A 17,487-nucleotide genomic window follows, 5' to 3' on the forward strand; every position below is an offset into this window, starting at 1 on the left:
CTTGCACTCTGCCTGGTGATTGACGGGTATTCTTCAAATTTTTCCTTATTACTCTCCAGGGGACCCCCTCCCACCCACCAAAAAAACAGCAGGTTTTCCTCTGGGGCCTGAGGCATGTCCTGGCAACCGGGACACGAGGCTGAGCCCTGAACCCGTGGCCCTCATCTGCTCTCAGAGGCTCTCTGCTGCTGCGAGCTCCCAGGGGGCTCCTCAGCCCAGCGCTCTCTCTGGTGGTGCCAAGCAGGCCCACGTGGCCTAGACCCCAGGGACCCCTGCCCCAGCCCCAGGTGACGGAGCCTGGTGTCTCGGGTCAGCTCATTGTTGGTGCAGAGCCAGCAGATTTGCAAAAATCATATTGTACTGAGATTAAGCGCCTTGAATTCTTGTTGAATCCCACATCTGACTCACTGCCTCTTCCCGTGGCTGGCCCCACAGTCATTACCATTTGAACACCTGAGTTATCAAACTGCAGGCACCAAGGGCCGGCAGATAATTTACTTCCCTTACAGGAGACCAATTCAAGGGAACGGCCCATTCTCTAGCCACTGGGCAGTCATCTCTTTCGTGGAGCTGGGAAGGTACCAGAGGGACCTGTGTAAAGATCGACCTTGGAAGACTTAAAATGATTTTGTGGAGAGTTTGTGTCCTCCTCCTTCTTTGTGTCAAAAGATGCTACTGTGGCCCTTGGGTTCCGTATGTCGGCAGGGACGGTTGCATCAGATGCCCCCTTGGGCAGAACAGTGTGGAGTTCACAGTGAGGGGACACGTTCCTATCCTGGTTCTGCCACCTGAGATTCCAGCTGTTTCCTACCTTCCCTCTGTCCCAGGTTTCTCATCGATAAAATGGAGATAGCGCTGGTCCCCAACTCACAGCGGATGACACACTGCTGCCGACTTATTATTACTCATCGTGATGCTTACCCTTTAAGGGCCCTGTGGCTGGCCGGTTCTCTACCCTTCAGTGACAGACTTGTGATGGGTGGTCACTTTCCTCCTGTCTGAGAGGTCCTAGGATAGGTGGATCGGTCTGGGGCATGCACGGGACCCTGTGTAAGAACGTGTCCCAGCGAGGCTCCCACCGCTCTGCAGCTAGGCCCTGAGCGTCTCCACCTCACTGTGATCCTGCCTGGTCAGGTGCCACACCACGTCTCTAGGAGGGCAATATGTGGCCCGAAAGGCTGTCCCGGCAGGCACCAGCTACCCTGGGTCCTGATGAATCAGGCTGGGTGACCCATGGCTCTGCCCCTGCCCCCAAGGCCTCACAGCCATCTCCTTGTCCTTGCTGCTTCCTGACCTGGGGCATAGTTGGTCCACAGCTACTTGAGTGCTTGACTGTATGCTATGTACCCTTCAGGCAGTTAGCATTTATTGAGCACCTACTATATGCTGTTCATTCCTACAACACTTACAGAGCAGCTTCTCTGTGCTAACACCCGCCTAACAGGCTCAAGGTTGATAATGCGGCTGCCTCAAGAGCAGAGCTCCACCCTCACTCTGTGCAATGGGCCACCCTGTCCCTCTCTGCCCCAGGAGAGGCCCAGGTGTGTGCCCACTGAGGCTCTGGTACAAACACATCACCCACCCACCCCCACCTGAAACCCCTGAAATGCTCTCAGTGTCAATCCACTCCAATCAGCCTCCTCCAGGAAGCCTTCCATAAGCCCTCACTCCCCAAGGACTCTTCCCCATGGACACATAATTCTGTTCCTACATGTAGTCTACATTATGACCTAGACCGTGAGTCTCTGAGGGCTGGCATAGGTCTTCTGCCTCCTTGTCTCCCCCAGGAGTTGAGCACAGACCAACACAAACAGTAGGTTCTCACTAAATCCTGCTGCCTCACCAACTACAGATGCAGAGTGCAGGGAGGGACTGACTTGTGCACAGGCCTGGACGTGGGCCCTGTACCGGGCACCAGGTGTGAACGGAGGACCCAGCTGGGGCTCCTGGCCCTACACCCCAGGCTGGCTGCGCAGGCAGGATGCCAGCGGTCTGAGGAGCTCTGGCCCTCGTCTGAGGGACCACACAGCCTAGACCCTGAGCCTCAGGCTCTGACATCATCCCAGGTTGGGGGTGAAGGCCCCAGCAGTGAATAATTCCTTCTCTGTCACTTGCCAGGGCCCAGCTGCCTCAAACGAGGTCTCATTAGGACAGGGCAAGCTTTTTCACCTCTGCTTATTAACTCCCCTGAGCACAGTGAGTGGAATGTGGGAGGGGCGAGGGAGGGTGAGAGCCTTTTCATTTCTGGGGCTCACTGCCCTGTGCATGGATGTTCCTGGAAACCTTCCACAGAGGCTGCCCTGGCTGGAGCTCGCCCCAGGGGCCAGAAGGGGCTATTGATTTAGGCTGATAGAGCAGGTGGAAGAAGGGACTGGTACTCAGGGGCAGATGGCCCCTTGCCCGTGTCCTGAGATGGCCCTGTCTTTTCCCTGGGTCTGCAGAGGATGGTAGAGCTGCCCATCCCTGATGGACTGTCCAAGGAGAGCCATGGTGGGTGGCATGGGACAGTCCAGAGACCAGAGTGGGAGCCACGAGGTGCTCGCAATGCTCCCCACCATCTCCCTGGGTGGACTTGACAAAGCTCGTCCCACCCTGGGCCTCAGTTGCCCCATCTGCCACAAGAAAGCGCTCTGCAGGGCCATCCTCCAGTTCTAGCACTGCAGGCTTCCAAGTGTGTTAAGTATGGAAGGATCCAGACGGCCTCCCCCACTCACCCCCAACCCAGCCTCCCCCACTGGCTCCAGGTTAGCGGTCCACCTCCGCTTGCAGAAAAGATCTCAGATCTGAGGGGACTCACAGATGCTTGCCGAGCCAGGGACTCCTGGAGGGCCCACGGGAACGGCCACTAAATGGCACATCACACCCAGGGAACAGCTTCTCTGTCCCTGGGGCTCTGGGCGGGCAGGAGGCTGCTGAGTGAGTGCTCTGTGGCCACAGGGAATGGGTCGGAAACCACAGATCTGCCTCAGGGAGCCCAGCAGAGGGGACATCAGGGGATGTCCGTCTGATCATCGCGGGGTTTTAAGAGCCGGAAGAACCCTGACAGATCACCTAAACCTCTGGTTTGTTACTGGGAAAACTGAGCCACAGAGAGGGACAGGTCCAAGTGGGGCAGTAACACCACCCAGGGCCTTGTCTCCAGGCCAGCTCCCCTGTGCAGGCAACAGTGTGTCCCACATTGACCTGATCACAGGCATTATCTGGGGCCATTTGTTAAAAATTCAGAGGCCTGGGCTCAACTCCAGACTCACAGAATCAGACTCCGAGAGGCCTGAGAATCTGCGTTTCAACAGGTGCTGCAGGTGGCCAGTGCGTGCTGGCACGATGGGAGCTCGGTGTCTCCCTCTTCAGCTGTCATCCTGGAAATTCTCACGCAACAGCTCAAGAGAGGACCTGGGGGGCCAGTATCTCTGGGCAGGGAAGTGTCTGGGTACCAGAGCTAACAAATGCCAACCTTAACCCGATGCTCCTGCCTGAGGGGCGGGAGGCACCTCCCCGAGGGCACTGGTCTCCCGAGAACGGAACGAGCTGGCCCTGGGCAGCTGCCCGCTCACAGGAGAGGAAATAGAAGGGAGTCAAAGGTGAAGTGACTTGTCCTGACTCACATGGCTGACAGGTGGCAGAGCAGGGATTTGAGCCCAGAACTGTCTGTCCCTAAAACCCACTCCGACCACATGACCACACTGCATCCTTTATCACGCTGAATTGACACCAGCAAAACCGCGTGGGGTGAGTTCCCCAGCGGTGGAGGTGTTCAAGCAGCACTGGAGGAGCTGCTGGCAGGCCTGAGACGCTCTTTATCAGCCCTCCCGGAGCTGGGGCTGGGGACAGGCTAAGCGGGCTACGGGATGCAAGGACGTTTGTTGTGTTTCTTCCACACACAGAGAAAAACGTTCCGGATCATTTACAGGCTCTAGTGCATCAAAGTCCTCCTGGCTCAATCCCGGGCCTCCCTAGAACTGCCGGCCAGGAGGCAGCCAGGAACCCCAAACTGAGAGGGCGTTTGTTGGGGTGGGGGCTGCCTGGGTCAGGATGGGGCCCAGGGAGAGCTTGCGGGGCCACCCAGCGAGGGCTGTCTCATGCCAGCCCGTCCCACCACCAGAGGGTGGGCCAGACAGACATGGCGCCACGGGAGCAGTCCATGGAGTTTATGAAGCAGAGATGCTCCCGTGGGCTCCGAAAGAGGCCCCCAAAGATGCCTGAGGGAAGCGGCGGAGGGTCCCCAACAGCTGTGAGGCAAGATGTGCTGCTTCCCAAGCCGGAACTGAAGCAGGGTGAGAAGCACTTAATGGGAGAGACAGATGTGAGGGAACAGCTTCCAAAAGCCCAGAGACCACAGATTCCCCACTCTCCATTAACCAGTCAGCTCCCTGGGGGCTCTGGAAGGTTCTCTGGGGCCCAGCTGCCTAGTAGTCGGGGTGGACGGACACCTGTGGGGACCACACTGAGGTCCCTGTCTCCTCCCTCCTGCGCTGGCCACAGCCCAGAACTGAGAAATCTGTCCTGTGCGCCTGAGGCCCGGGGGCGGGGGCCGAGAGCATGAACGTGCGCCACACCGTGCAGAACTATTTCTCAGAGAGCCTACACACAGCCTCGGAATCCTTCTTAACATAGCCCGCCAAGCACAGAAACAACCAGAAGGCTAGACAAAACCTTGCTGCCATCGCTGGCACAGAGCTGAGGGCACAGAGGGTGGGAGCCTGTGGCTTCCTGCCGCCCCTCAGCACAGGAGTGCCAGGAACTGTGCTGGGACGTGGCTCAGAGCCTGCCCTGAGCCCTCACGGAGCTCGCGGTCCAGTGGAGGAAAAGGTGGACGGCTGGCGTGGAGGAGCAGAGACAAGGGAAGCCCACGGGATGCGCGGGGCTGAAGGAGGGGGCAGCGCGTCCCACGGGGCTTTGTGCCCAGCACACGGGGGCTCCGCAGGCCCTGCTGGTGGGAGGGGCTAGGCCCCTGGGAGGAAGCTGCTCCCTGGGCAGAGGTCCCTGCGGTGGGGGACACATAGAGGGAGGTGGGCCCAGCACCTGAACCTCCTGTGACTTCCCGCCACACTGCCTGAGCAGAGCAAACAAGAAGCAGACTGTGTACATGGAGCACACAGCCCTGGCGGGGTGGGTGTGCGTAACAAAGGGGAAAACGGGCTGCGGAGGGTGGAGAGCTCTTGAGGGCCTGTTTTGCTGGCAGCCGGGCTCCCGAGAAACACCCCACCTCGGGAGAACCCCTCCAGGCCCACGAGAGCAGGGCCAGGCTCGGGGAGGCAGCTGCCTTCTTCCTCTTCCACCCTTGGAACCATCTCTGCCGCAGGCAGCCTCCACTCCCTGGGAGACCTGGGAGAACAGCACACACCCATTGGGCACTTCTGCCATGCAGACTGGCCTGGCCAATGTGGTAGGGGGTGGAGGGCAGGAGTGGCCTCTCCCTCTCGGAGCCTGGGTCTAGGCTGCTGGGACGAGGGGCAGGACTGGCCCCCACGAGGCACAGCCCGCGGTAGCTGTCTGGGTCCAAGGCTGTTTGGGGATTAGGTTAGGAGCAGCCCAGAGCACTGAATCCCACTGGGGACGGGGTGGGGGAGAGGAAGGAGCCCTTCCCACTGTCCTTCCTCTGTCTTCCCTCTATGCACAGTGAGGTTCAGTCACCTGGGTTCCAGCCACGGTCACAGCACGCGCTCTGCCAACTCTCACCTGCAAAGTGAGGAAAGTGGACCCTCTAAGCTTAGGCCGCGCTGTGCAATATGCCCGCTAGGAGCCCGGTGGCGGCTGCACAGTGGAGACTGTGACCCGCTGTATGTGTTACACACACACCAGATTCCAAAGACTTTGTATGAAAAGAGAATGTAAAATACCTGCCCTATATATCCAACATATTAACATCCCAATGCATAATCAATGAAAACTGAAAAGGAGCTGGCGGGCCGTCCCATGTGCATGTTCCAGGGCACAAAGGGCATCACGGACACAGCCTAGCGTTCAGGAGAGGTGTTCAGGAGGGTGCTCAGGCCTCGGGGAGGCAGAGGCCACGACGCATGTGTGGCTTGAGGAAGGCTTCGGAGGGACCGAGCCAGGAGGCCACCAGGGAGATGCTCAGGCAGCAGGAGCCACGGGGGTTCCCCATGCAGAGTGGGGAGGTGCTGAAGAGCAGGGGTGGGGGCGGCCCAGGGCACTGGCAGAGGCCAGCGTGTGATGTGGCTCAGAAAGCAGGCTGGGGCCAGATGGCGGCAGCTTCGGATGCCAGGCTGAGCCGGCTGGGCACGCAGCGGGTACTTCCAGGAAGACTGGCTGACCAGGGCCGGGACTGAGGCAGCTCCCTGAGGACGTCCAAGTAAGTGGCAGGGCCTCAGACCCACCTCACAGGCCACTGAGACCCTCCGGGCCTGTACTTCTCCAGGAGCCCACCCTCCAGCTCTCTCTCCCCTCTGGAGAGGACAATTTATTTATTCACGAGCATACAAACGCTCCCACCAGGCGGCCAACGCCTGTACACCTCACTTCTAATTATAGCAGGAATTTCATTAATGCTGGAGGGAAACGCCAGGTTTCCAACCTCCCCTGTTAGTGGGTACCGGCCCACTCTCATCCCCTGCCCCAGCCAACGGCCGGCGACCCCCAGGCCCAGGATGGCAGAGTGCAGCCAAAGCGAGGGGGCTCTCAGCCTACCCTTGCAGAGCCAGGAGGTAGTTGGCACGGCAGGACCACGGGGAGGGGACAGCGCCTGCCCCCACCACCTGGCCACACATGGAATGCAGCCTCCAGGCAGCTGGGAGTGTGGGGCGCTGCCTTGGAGACCTCCAAAGCACAGGGCAGGAGGGGGCGGCACGGCAGCCAGAGCTAGATAAACCAGGCAGAGGTGGCAGGTGGGCAGCCCTGGGAGGTCTCAGTTCTGGGAGCCCTGGAGGGGACACAGCACAGACGTGCTGCGGGGATACCTGGAAATGAGCGCTGCGAGGCGAAGGAGGGTGGAGGGGAGGAGGTACCAGGGCTCAGGGAGACACTGCAGGGAGAGGGAGGCCGTGCTGCAGAGCAGGCAGCTAGGAGGTATGCAAAGAGAGGAGCTGGGCAGGAGAGAGCAGAGAGAGACGGGGACAAAGACAGACACGTGGAGACAGGGAACCACTGCCCCCTCCCCTTCCCAGAGAGCCCAGACACACACACAGAGCCGGGCTGAAGCTTGGAAGCCAAGGCGAGAAGTAAAGAAATGACTAGTGCCAAGGTGGCCTTGGCTGCTCAGAGGACTGTCACTCTAGCAGACCCGGCCCACCCAGGGGGGACCGGCTGGGGCCACCCAGAGCCTTCAGGCCAGAGACTCAGGGGTGTGAGTCTGCAGCGGGATGCACGACCCCCAGAGCCCCATCCTCCCAGCCATGGAGAGCTGTCAGGGCCTCCAGCTGCAGGAGGGAGGCCTCCCCCTTGGGGATCCCTCAGGAGCCCACCTCCACCCCCCCATATGCTGTCCCTCAGTGGGCTCTGCCAAGGTCAGCAGGGTGCCCCTGGCCCGTCTGAATGTGGAGCCAAGTGCAACTCTCAGACATGGATCCTCTATTCCCCTACATGCCCCTACCAGACCCACAGCCTACCCCACCCAGTCTCAGCCCCAGACCCGTCCTGGTGTAAGGAGCTCAGATCTCACTGCCAACCCTACTCAGTGCCTTGACATCCATGCAGTGGGGCCGACTGGGGCAGCAGGCACCACGGCACTGGGGTCTTGCATGACAGTCCTCCTCCAGCCCTCCCTCGGGGCCTCTGGGAACAGGCTCGAGAGGACAGATTTCCCTCCCCGCCAGTGCAGCCTCCCCACTGTGCACCTGGGAGAGCCCCATGCTCTCTCCCAGACTCAGGGATGCCCTAATCCCCCAGGAGTAGCCATGTAGCCCCGACCCCGGCTTGCACATGTTCTAGCAACGAGGAACTCACTACCTCTCCAGGAGGCAGCTTTTAAAAAAAAATTTTTCCAGAGAGTTCAGACTCTTGCAAAGTTGAACTTGAGGATTCAAGATGACAGCAAGGTTGCCATTGAGGGGCTGAGCTCTCCCGGCCAGAGTCCCCTGGGGCATTGTTAGTTTGGCCCATCCCCCCACCTATCACTCCAAATCATAACCGAGCTAGAGAAACAATGTCCTATAGCCAGGCCCACCTCCCTCCCAGATGACAGCTAACTAGCACCCAAGATTTTCACTCGTCACTCACTCAACTAATAAAATATCAATGGGGCAACTACCATATGCCAGCCACTAGATGTGGTAATGGATGAGGATTCGTTTAATATCCATTTCTAATCTGATTAACATCTGCCCTTCGCCCATTGTACAGGTGGCAAAGCTGAGTCCAGAGAGAGGCAGCGACTTCTCAAAGTCACACAGGGAGCTGGCGGTGACTGCCTCACGCTGCCACTGCGGGCGCTGACAGTCTGCCAGCCCTGGGAGGAGAGGGAGAAGGCCACACGTCGCCACCCACGCCCGGCCGTTTCTAGGACACCGAGGTATTGATTACCAGCCTCGCCTTGGAGTGGTTTTCTTTTCTTTTCTTTTTCCACCAAGGCTTTCTGTTCCTTGTTGTTTTTTTTTTTTTTTTTTTTTGAAGAATAAACTGGAAGCCGCTTCTATGATTAATTACCAGCTGCCTAATGCTCTGCCACTGGCAATTTCTGGAAAGGGAATGAATTACCTTGAAAAACATCCGAAAAGAGAACCCACCGTGAAGGAGAATTTCAAAGGTTACCTGACAATTGGCAGTGGGCTCCCCCAGCCTTAGCGGGTTCGAGGGGCAGGTCGCCAGCCTGGGGGCCGCCTCTGGCTCCTGGGAGCAGCAGGGCTCCCGGGGCGGGCGGGGGCTGCTCCCGGCAGAAATGGGGGCGTCCCTGGAGCCCGCCCTGTGGCCCCACCCTGGTCTCTAAGGCGTCCGCTCCATTCAGTGGAGTTCGAATCCCCACACTGCCACTCACGCTCTGTGGGTTTCTTAACCACGTCGAGCCTCTGGAGAAAGAGGCATCAAACAAACCTCATGGGACTCTCGTGGGGGAGAAATATGTATTTAAGGAGCGTAGTGCCTGGCACGCAGCAGCCGCTCACAAAGCTGTAACATTTAAAAATATTCGCAGCTTCTAAGCATCCTCTTAACAGCCCTGTCAGCAATGCTGGTGTAATCATCCTCATTTTCAGACGAGAAAACGCATTCGCACGGAAGGGAAGGGACTGGCCCGAGGTCACGCAGCTGACGAGCAGGGAGCGGGATCCCCTGGGGCAGGAAGAGCGCCAGGGCTCCAGGGGAGCAGCTGAGGATGATGAGGTGGGGCCTCTGAGCCAGGGTGAAGACCCCCCCCCAACCGCCCCCGGCCGGCCCTGGCGCCTCGGGACAAAGGGCCCTGGCCCAAGTAAGCATTTCTGTGAAGGCCTCTCATCTCCGGGCTGAGAGCTGCGGAGTAAACAGGGATTACGCAGGTCACCCTCGGGCACAGGGCCAAGCGTGATCAACCCTGAAAGGCACCCCGTGATGACACACGCTGGTGTGCAGGCCAGACGCCCCACCCAGGAGGCTCAGCCGCTCTCAGGAGCTCCCTGGGGGCCTGGCCGCTCCCCGGCTGGTGACCAGTTCATATCCATCCCGGCACTGGTGGGTCCTCAGGGGGGCGGGGATGTGGGGGGAAGGGAGGGTCCCAGCGCCCTTGAGGAAAACAACTGATGTATCCCGAGTGCTTGCTGTGTGCCAGGTGTGCCGTACCCTCACCGCAATCGTGGGGACAGTCGCTGCCATCCCAACCCCCCATATAACAGATGGGTACACTGAGGCACAGAGCAACTGCACACAGTCATAGTAGACCAGTGCCAAAGTGAGGACTGGGCCCAGCGGTCTGACCCCAGAGCCCAGTAGCGTCCAGCACGGCGTGTTTGTTGGGGTGGCAACCACTGCACCCACTCCAGCCAACATGCCTCTGTCACTCAGACCTCCTGCAGCATGGCGGCCCCTACCCCACAGGGTTCAGAGGGTGCAGGTAGGGAGGCGGGGCCAAGGCTAGGGAGCCAGACCTGTCCCTTCCCTGGGCACACCCCCACCTCTACCCCTGGCAGCCACTCTAGAGGAAGACCAGGCCAAAGAGGCCCCCAGGCTCCAGGGATAGGAAAAGCCCATCTGGGCACGATGAGGTCTCAGCAAAGGTGGCCTGAGCCCGCACCCCCCCCATGAAGGCTGAGCCCCAAGTCCAGGGCGCAGTGTGCCAGGGCCAGCACCTGCCCTCCACATGGCACACGCCCGCCCCGCCCCCAAGCGTCCAGCGCAGCCGCACACCCACCTCAGTGATCCACGAATCACCAGTGTCCCGGTCAGCAGCTGGGGCCCCTCTGCCTCACTCCAGCTTCATCCTGCTGCAACGAGAAGAGGGCGGTCAGTGGGTCTGTCCCCAGCAGGGGCCCCGGCACTGACCCTGCCACCACCACCTAACACCTGCAGGACAGTCTACGGCCAGCAAAACCGTACCATCCCTCTGACAGATGGGAGTCTGAAGGGGCACGAGGGGGTGGCCAGACATAAACAGGCCCCCGACACCCCACCTCCGCCAGTTACCGGCTATGTGACGTGGATGTGCGCCCGGCCTCCCTGGGTTTCGGTTTCTTATGTGTCAGATGGGATCACAACGTCCCTCTCACGGCTGCTGGGAGGACCCAAGGAGACATGGTGACAAACGCACTCGGCCTTCACTCATTCATTCAACAAACATTTAACGAGCATACAGGGCTGTGACAGTGGTCCCTGCTCTAGCAGGGACTCAGACAATGAGCAGAGAATCAAACAATACAAAATGAAAGTGGTGCTTGCCAGAAAGAACAAGGACAGGGGCTATACAGCAGAAGCCCAAGGTCCAAGGTGGTCTCTTTGGGAAAGTGAAATTGAAGGACGAGACAGAGGAAGGTAAGGTGCAGGGAACAGCATTCCAGGCAGAGGAACAGTGTATATGAAGATGCCAGGGAGGGAAGCCTGACCCAGCAGAGGACTTCAGAGCGGGTGGTGTGGCAGGTGCAATGAGCGAGGGAGAGGAGGGGTGAGTGGGGACCAGGCGGCACAGGAGGGTCTGGGCAGCGGAAGGACTGGACCTTAGTTCTAGTTTGGGAAGACCCCGTGGTTGCTGAGGGAGAAGGGCTTGGAAGGGACGGGAGGCGGCAGGAGAGCAGTGAGGAGGCTGCCCCAGGGTCCTGGCCAGCCACAGTGGTGCTCAGGGTGGACAGCAGCAGGCAGAAGCGCAGGACCCGCTCACACACTGGGCGTGGGGCTCACCACCATCCTTGCTGGCCCGTCTCCTCAGTGGACCCCACCATGCCCCCGCTGCCCACAGAGCCCCGTGGTACTCCAGGGAGGATCAGAACCAGAGGCCTGGCTGGCAGCCTTCTCTAAAGTCCCAGCTGTGAGGGTGCCTCTCTGTGCCTGTGTGTCCTCCTCCAAGCTCCCCAAGTCAGGCCCAGGGTCCCCACCCCAGCCACAGGGAAAGGGAACGGCTCCACATCCCCCAAATTCTGCTCCCCTTAGGAATCCAAACAGCTTTTGGGTTCGCTGACCCTAACTCTTCCATTTCACAGAGGAGAAAACTGAGGCAGAGAGAGGGGCAGCGTCTGCTCTCATCCCAGGGTCAGGCAGCAAGTCAGTGGCTGGGGCAGAACTAGAATCAACCTCCTGCCTCTCTACCGCCCACAGCCAAGCCTTCCCCAAGGGCGAGCTGGCCAGCAGAGCCGCTGACAGAGAGAAAATAATTATCTTGGCAGCTGAGACAGAAGCCAGAGCCGGAAAGCCCTCGCTCACTCCGTGAGCATCGTCCAGGCCCCAAGACATGATGTCGCCCGTCCCATCTCTCGGAGGTGCTCCAGCTCACGGTGCACACTCACGTGCCTGCCTGCCCCCAGACCCCCCAGCCCCTCAGCATTGGGCCTGTGAGACCAGAGAGGGGAGGGACCTGTCCAAGGTCACACAGCAATGAGTGAGGGTGCTAGAATTCGAACCCAGGCCCTGGTTGGGGGACTGTGAGCCTGCAGTGGACCATGCCCACCTCGGGAATGAAACAGGAAGTAGGAGGCCTGCCTTTCCTGAGTCCTGATTGTGGGTTATGCCTGGGATGTTTCCTTTAACCCTCAGTGAAACGCTGCCAGGCAGAAACCAGCATCCCCAATTCCCACGCGAGGCCCACAGAGGTTCTATAACTTCCTGAGGTTGCTCAGCTCACAAGGACGCAGTAAGAAGGCAGCTGGGATGCGAGGAGGCACTCTGCCCGTGCTCACCCTCGCCCACTGCGCGGCGGACAACCAGCGCCTGGCACCCCAGCTCTCCTGCCTCTGTGCTGGCCCCCACTCTCGCCGGGAAGGGGGGCTCAGGAACCAGGGGCCCTGCTCGGTGCCCGTGGCTAAGGCTAGCGGCCTGTGTGGGCTTGGCGTCCCGGTGAGATCAGGGAGAGAAGGCAGGAGACCAGGTGGAGCCCTGGCTGCTCCCAGCCCAAACAGACCACAAGGACAAACAAGAGGGCCTGGAGGGGGCTGTTCTCTTCTTAAAGGGCCCTTGGTGTCACGGAGGAGGGGCAGCCTGAGCCTCAGGGCCAGTGGTGGGCTGTGGGCAGTGGGGGCACACCCAGTCTCCCCATGGGACAGGCACCTCCACACCCAGAGGGCTCTCCTGGGCACCCTCAGCTCAGGATTCTCACCTCGGGGGTGTGCGAGACCCTGAAGGCAGGGCAGCTTCCGACTCGAGGCCAGACAGGGCAGTGTGCAGATGGTAGAATGAAACACCCCTCGCGTCTGAAACTCCCGGGGCAATGCCCACTTTGCAAAACACAACACTGAGGCTCCAGGGGAGAACGGGGTTGCTGGAGGGGTCACAGCTGGAGACCCACAAGGCTGGGTCTCAGACAAGGCAAAGGTCACTTGGGGGCAGGGACTTCACCCAACCACACCTGCCTTCCTGTCTCCGCCTCCTCACAGGATCCCCTGGGAGGACATGAGTGTGGGCTCAGGTGGAGAACCCGGCCAAGCTGATCTGTGGCTGTGTCTGGCCCAGAGGGACTCAGTTCCATCTAGGATTCCTGGAGGGCAGAGGGGCCCAAGACACAGGGTGTCTGGGATGCGGGGTGCGGGGAGGGCTCTGTGCCTGTGGCCTGAGGCCTGAGGCTAGTGATCGGCTGTTCTCTGCAGTCGCCAACAGTTGGAGTCCACATTCTGGGCTGGAGCGCTGGCCCTGGCCTCCATGGTGAGGTCAGAGGGCAAGGGTGGGCGGAGCTGGGTTTGAACCCCTGCTTTGTCATTTGCTGCTGGGTGACCTTGAGCAAGTCACTGGGTTTCTCTGAGCCCCCATCTCCTCTCCAAACAGGGACTGACTGCTCTCTAGCTGCTCCCCCAAGGGGAGCATGCACCTCCCGCAGATCACTGGGGAGGGCCCGGTTCCCCGGGTGGCGTGGTGGGCAGGACCCACACCAGGGCACCAGGCCTCAGCTCCTCGCACCTGCTGCTGACCACACACATGCCCTTGTGTCCCTAGTGGCTGTCAGGCCTTAATGAGACATGGGGAGTGCAGACGCAGGTGCCGCGAGGAACAGTTCGGCGCCTGCTGACGATTGAAGCCTATGGGAGGGATAACTGCACAAGGTCACCAGTGGCCGAGTGGGGATCAGAACTGTCGTTTGGGCGCCCATCCACACCTGGTCCAACCTGCTGCTCCCTGGCTGAGCCAACCTGAGCCAGCTCCCACCGCTGAGTCTCAGGTGCCCAAGTGGCTCCGCTCCCATTTTACAGCCCAAAGCGGGTCTGGTCTGGCAGCCAGCAGATTCTCTGGGGTGACAGGGGTTTCCCCATCTTGGAGAACCCCCTGCCCCTGCCCGCCTGCATGCATCCCCTTACGTGACCCTAGGGGCAGGACCCTGTCCTCCCCTGGCGGCCAGCGCTGGCTCCAGGAGCCAGGCAAATATTTACCCCAGGGTTATCCAAACCGAGCCCGCCTCCCCCTGCATTCCTGGAATACCTGTTCCCTGACCTCACCAAGCTGGGGGTGGGGATCCAGACACAGGAAGAGCCGGACTCCGGCCTAGTGGAGGCCAAGGCCCCTGCCCAGGGCAAGGCAGCCTCAAATCGCCCCTCTGGCCATGCACCCACTGGGGCAGGCTCCAGGCTGCTCTGGTGTAAAAGCTGGACATTGGCCGGAGCAGAAATCTCCCCAGGAACCACTGGGGAAGGAGGGCTGAACTGCCCCGGTGCTGTGGTGGGGCAGGGGCCACACCAGTGCCACCTCTGAGCCTGTGGTTCAGGGCTCCTGTCACCAGGCATCAGCTCCGCACACTTGCTGCCAATGACACGCGTGCACGAGCGCACACACACACTCACACACACGCGCGCACACACACACACACACACTCACACACACTCACACATGCCCCTCGTGCCTGGAGAGCAAGCCGTTCAGCCTGCCCAAACCATCCGGCAGTCCTCACTGCCCTGCTCATCCTCAGCACAGTCCTGTCGCCAGAGAGCTGGAAGGTCCCAGTGCACAGACGAGGAAACGCCCCAGCGAGGCCAGAGACACAGCAGAACTCGAGCTGTCTTACCGCAACCCACGTGTCCACAGCTCTGCGATCCCGTCACCACCCTCTGGAACCCTGTCCATCCTGCGATGCCCAAAGGACCACTTCCTCCCCCATGCTGCCTTCTCCGAGACTGCCCCCAAGTGAGCTTTCCCTTCCCTGCACTTCCAGAACATTCTGATGATGTTTCCTCCTTCTCCTGGCATAATTAAAATTGGGTACCCAGTAATCTCTTCAGCTGGGTGGCCCATGAGGGCAGGACCCTGCCATCCTCATTCCAGGCACAGTGGAACTGAGCCCGGGGGCTTGGGCAGCCCTGAGTGCTCAGGGAGGACTCAACATCCTCTGAATCTCTTCACCAAAGAGCAGCAACTACAGGTGGCCTCAAGGTACAGGTAAGACAGACAGACTGAGCAAGCTGGTAGTTTGGGGTCCAGGCTGCCTGAGAATCACAAGGTACCCTGGGTTCAATGATCCCGCCTGCCTTCACCTCCTCTGAGGAGGCTTCGAGCTGTTCTAGAAGGGTGCCCACGCCCCGCCCCGGGAAGCCCGGCCTGTCTGGGTCCCCCCTGCAGTTCCGTGGCCCCCTCGCCTTCCTCTCTCCTGCGTGGAATCCTTCCAAGGAACCGAGGCCTGTTTTCTCCTCTATGCAATGAGAGTCCCTGCTCTTGCGGAGCCGCTGAGGGACTTAACAAGATTATGCCCACGTTGCCCCTGCACAGGAAATGCTCAGTAAACAGGGCCGTCATCGTCACCACTGGCTCAGGGCTGCTGCCAAGTGCAGGCTTGGGGTCCTGCCGGGGGGCAGCACTGAACCCCCTGGCACAGAGACAGGGCCAGACTCAGGGCTCTGGGAGGATGAAGCCTGGCTGCAGGATTCCAGTGTGTCTGCCCCACAGACAGGCTTCCTCGGGGCCACCTGCTCCCAGGAGACGGGCCGTCACCTCCCTTCCACAGAAGCAGCCAAAGGGGCCGAGCAGCCTCCAGGTGCAAAATCTGTGCCAGGTGCTCCCTTCCACGCCCACCATTTCAGCAGGCCCCCTAGTGTGGGCACAGCCTCCCCTTTCCCAGAGTCTTGCTCAGAGGGGCACCTGGCTGGGGGTGGCCAAGCCAGGGCCCCTGGAAGCCACCTGGGCACTTGCCACTCCCAATGCTGAAGTATCTAAACTAAATTCTCTGCCTGTGGCCCCCTCTTAGGCCTTTCATCTCTTGCCTCCACCCACTCTGCGTGGGAGGCCCTGCCACCTGGCGCCTGCCCCTACACTTCTGAGGGATGCCCCCCATCCTAGATCCCCTGCAGCATGAGTGGGGTGTGGCAAAGGCTCTCAGAAGAGTCCTGGGTGGTCCCCGGGAAGCTCTGGGTACAAGCCTGACGCCTTACAGAGGAGGGGACACAAGCCCAGGGACGGACATGTTGGGGGGTTGCCTAAGGCCGGGATAAGAACCCAGGTCCACTCTGGTGCTGGAGGTCACACTGAGGATCTAGGGGGTCCAAGCCTGACCCCACAGCAAGTCACTTGTCCCTCCAGTCTCAGTTTCCTCATCTGGGGCTAACGCCGGCCCAACGTCACGCCTCTGATGGGCACAGGCACCATCGGTGGCCCAGGCAAAGTGCCGAGCACCGAGTGTTCCCGCCCGATGACCCCCCCCCCGGGCCAGGCGCCAGCCCCCCTGGCGGTCACGCTCCCCAAACAGGCATCCCTCTGGGATGCTGGCCACACGTGGGCCAGGCCACTCTGAAGCCATGGCCGAGGTGCAGTGACAAATGTTGGACAAAGGAAAGCAGTGTTCTTGCTAGCCGGGGGTGGTGGGTCTGAGCAGAGGCTCTAACGTCACCCAGGCCTGGATGAAATCCCAGCCTGCGTACAAGCCACGTGGCCTTAGCCAAGTCCCTGCCTCAGTTTCTTCAATGGTGTAACAGTGAGAGAGGTTTAATGGTTGGCAAGTGCGTGGCCCAGCCCTTGGCTGTCAGAGGAGCCCAAGCAACGGGAGTGCTTGCTATTTATAGTAACGCCAGGGGCAGCCAGCAGGGGTCTGCAGGGGACCTGCTGGAAGGCCAGGGAATAAGCGGGTGACGGGCTTGCTGGCCATCACACTCCACTCGGCAGCCCGGCTCACCGATGCAGACTGCCAAGGAAGCTCGGCTTTCCCCACCGGAATCTGGTTTGCGTGGCGGTGGGGTTCAGATCTGGCCTGGGTCACTCACCCCTCCCTGACCAGGGGCAAGTGAGTCTCAACCCTTGAAGGCTCCAGCTCTCCACCTGCCAAGCAGGAGGAGTGTCGTCCGCCTGATCCCCTGGGTTGCTGGAGGACCGTCAGATGGAGGATCCAGGCAGGCCCAGCAGTGGGCCGTGAGGAGGGTCCGTGTTGTGTTCACCATACACTGCCAGCCCGGCCGAGCCAGCACACCCAGAGCAGGGCCCGGGGCCAGCGGACGAGGCACTGACGGACTCCCCGAGTGCTTTCCAGCGGAGGCCATCAGGGTGGGCCTGGAAAACCCCTTCTTCTCCCCTGAGTCTGCGGTCTCTCTTGTTCTTTCAGAAAGCGGGGCTCCCTCGCCCAGGCAACTTGGTGTGATTCTCAGGGAAGCCACCCTCCATTTGCCCATCAATCCTTGAGACTGAGAGAACCTGGCCTCTGGGGCCCTAGAGGGGCTTAAATATGGGGGGGCGCCCAAGGCTAGCCCCCATGGTGGGTGTCCTCCTCCTGCTGCCACAGCACCCAGCACCAGGCCTGCAGGCACAGGACCCTGGCGTGTTCGCTGGAAGAACGAGTGAGTGGTGACAGCAGCAGTGGTGTGAAACCAACTCAGATCAGAGATCGCGGCAGCTGACACTTGCACAAGCTCACTATGTCCGTAACAGACACTGTTTACATATGCTAACTCACTTAGTCCCCACAGTGACTCTGGAACGTGGGTGATGTTATCTCCATTTCACAGATGAGGAAACTGAGGG

At 60.3% G+C, this 17,487-nt stretch overlaps 1 protein-coding gene across 1 annotated transcript in view; it reads right to left on the minus strand.

The window, feature by feature from the left end:
- Positions 1–17,487, minus strand: part of ZMIZ1 (zinc finger MIZ-type containing 1) — a 227,397-nt gene that overhangs the window by 134,152 nt on the left and 75,758 nt on the right. The window contains 1 exon segment of the mRNA XM_045569353.1: positions 10,277–10,349. The gene's annotated coding sequence lies outside the window, so the exon portion shown is untranslated.

This window comes from Lemur catta, chromosome 14 (genome assembly GCF_020740605.2).
Source record: "Lemur catta isolate mLemCat1 chromosome 14, mLemCat1.pri, whole genome shotgun sequence".
Classification (NCBI taxonomy): domain Eukaryota; kingdom Metazoa; phylum Chordata; class Mammalia; order Primates; family Lemuridae; genus Lemur; species Lemur catta.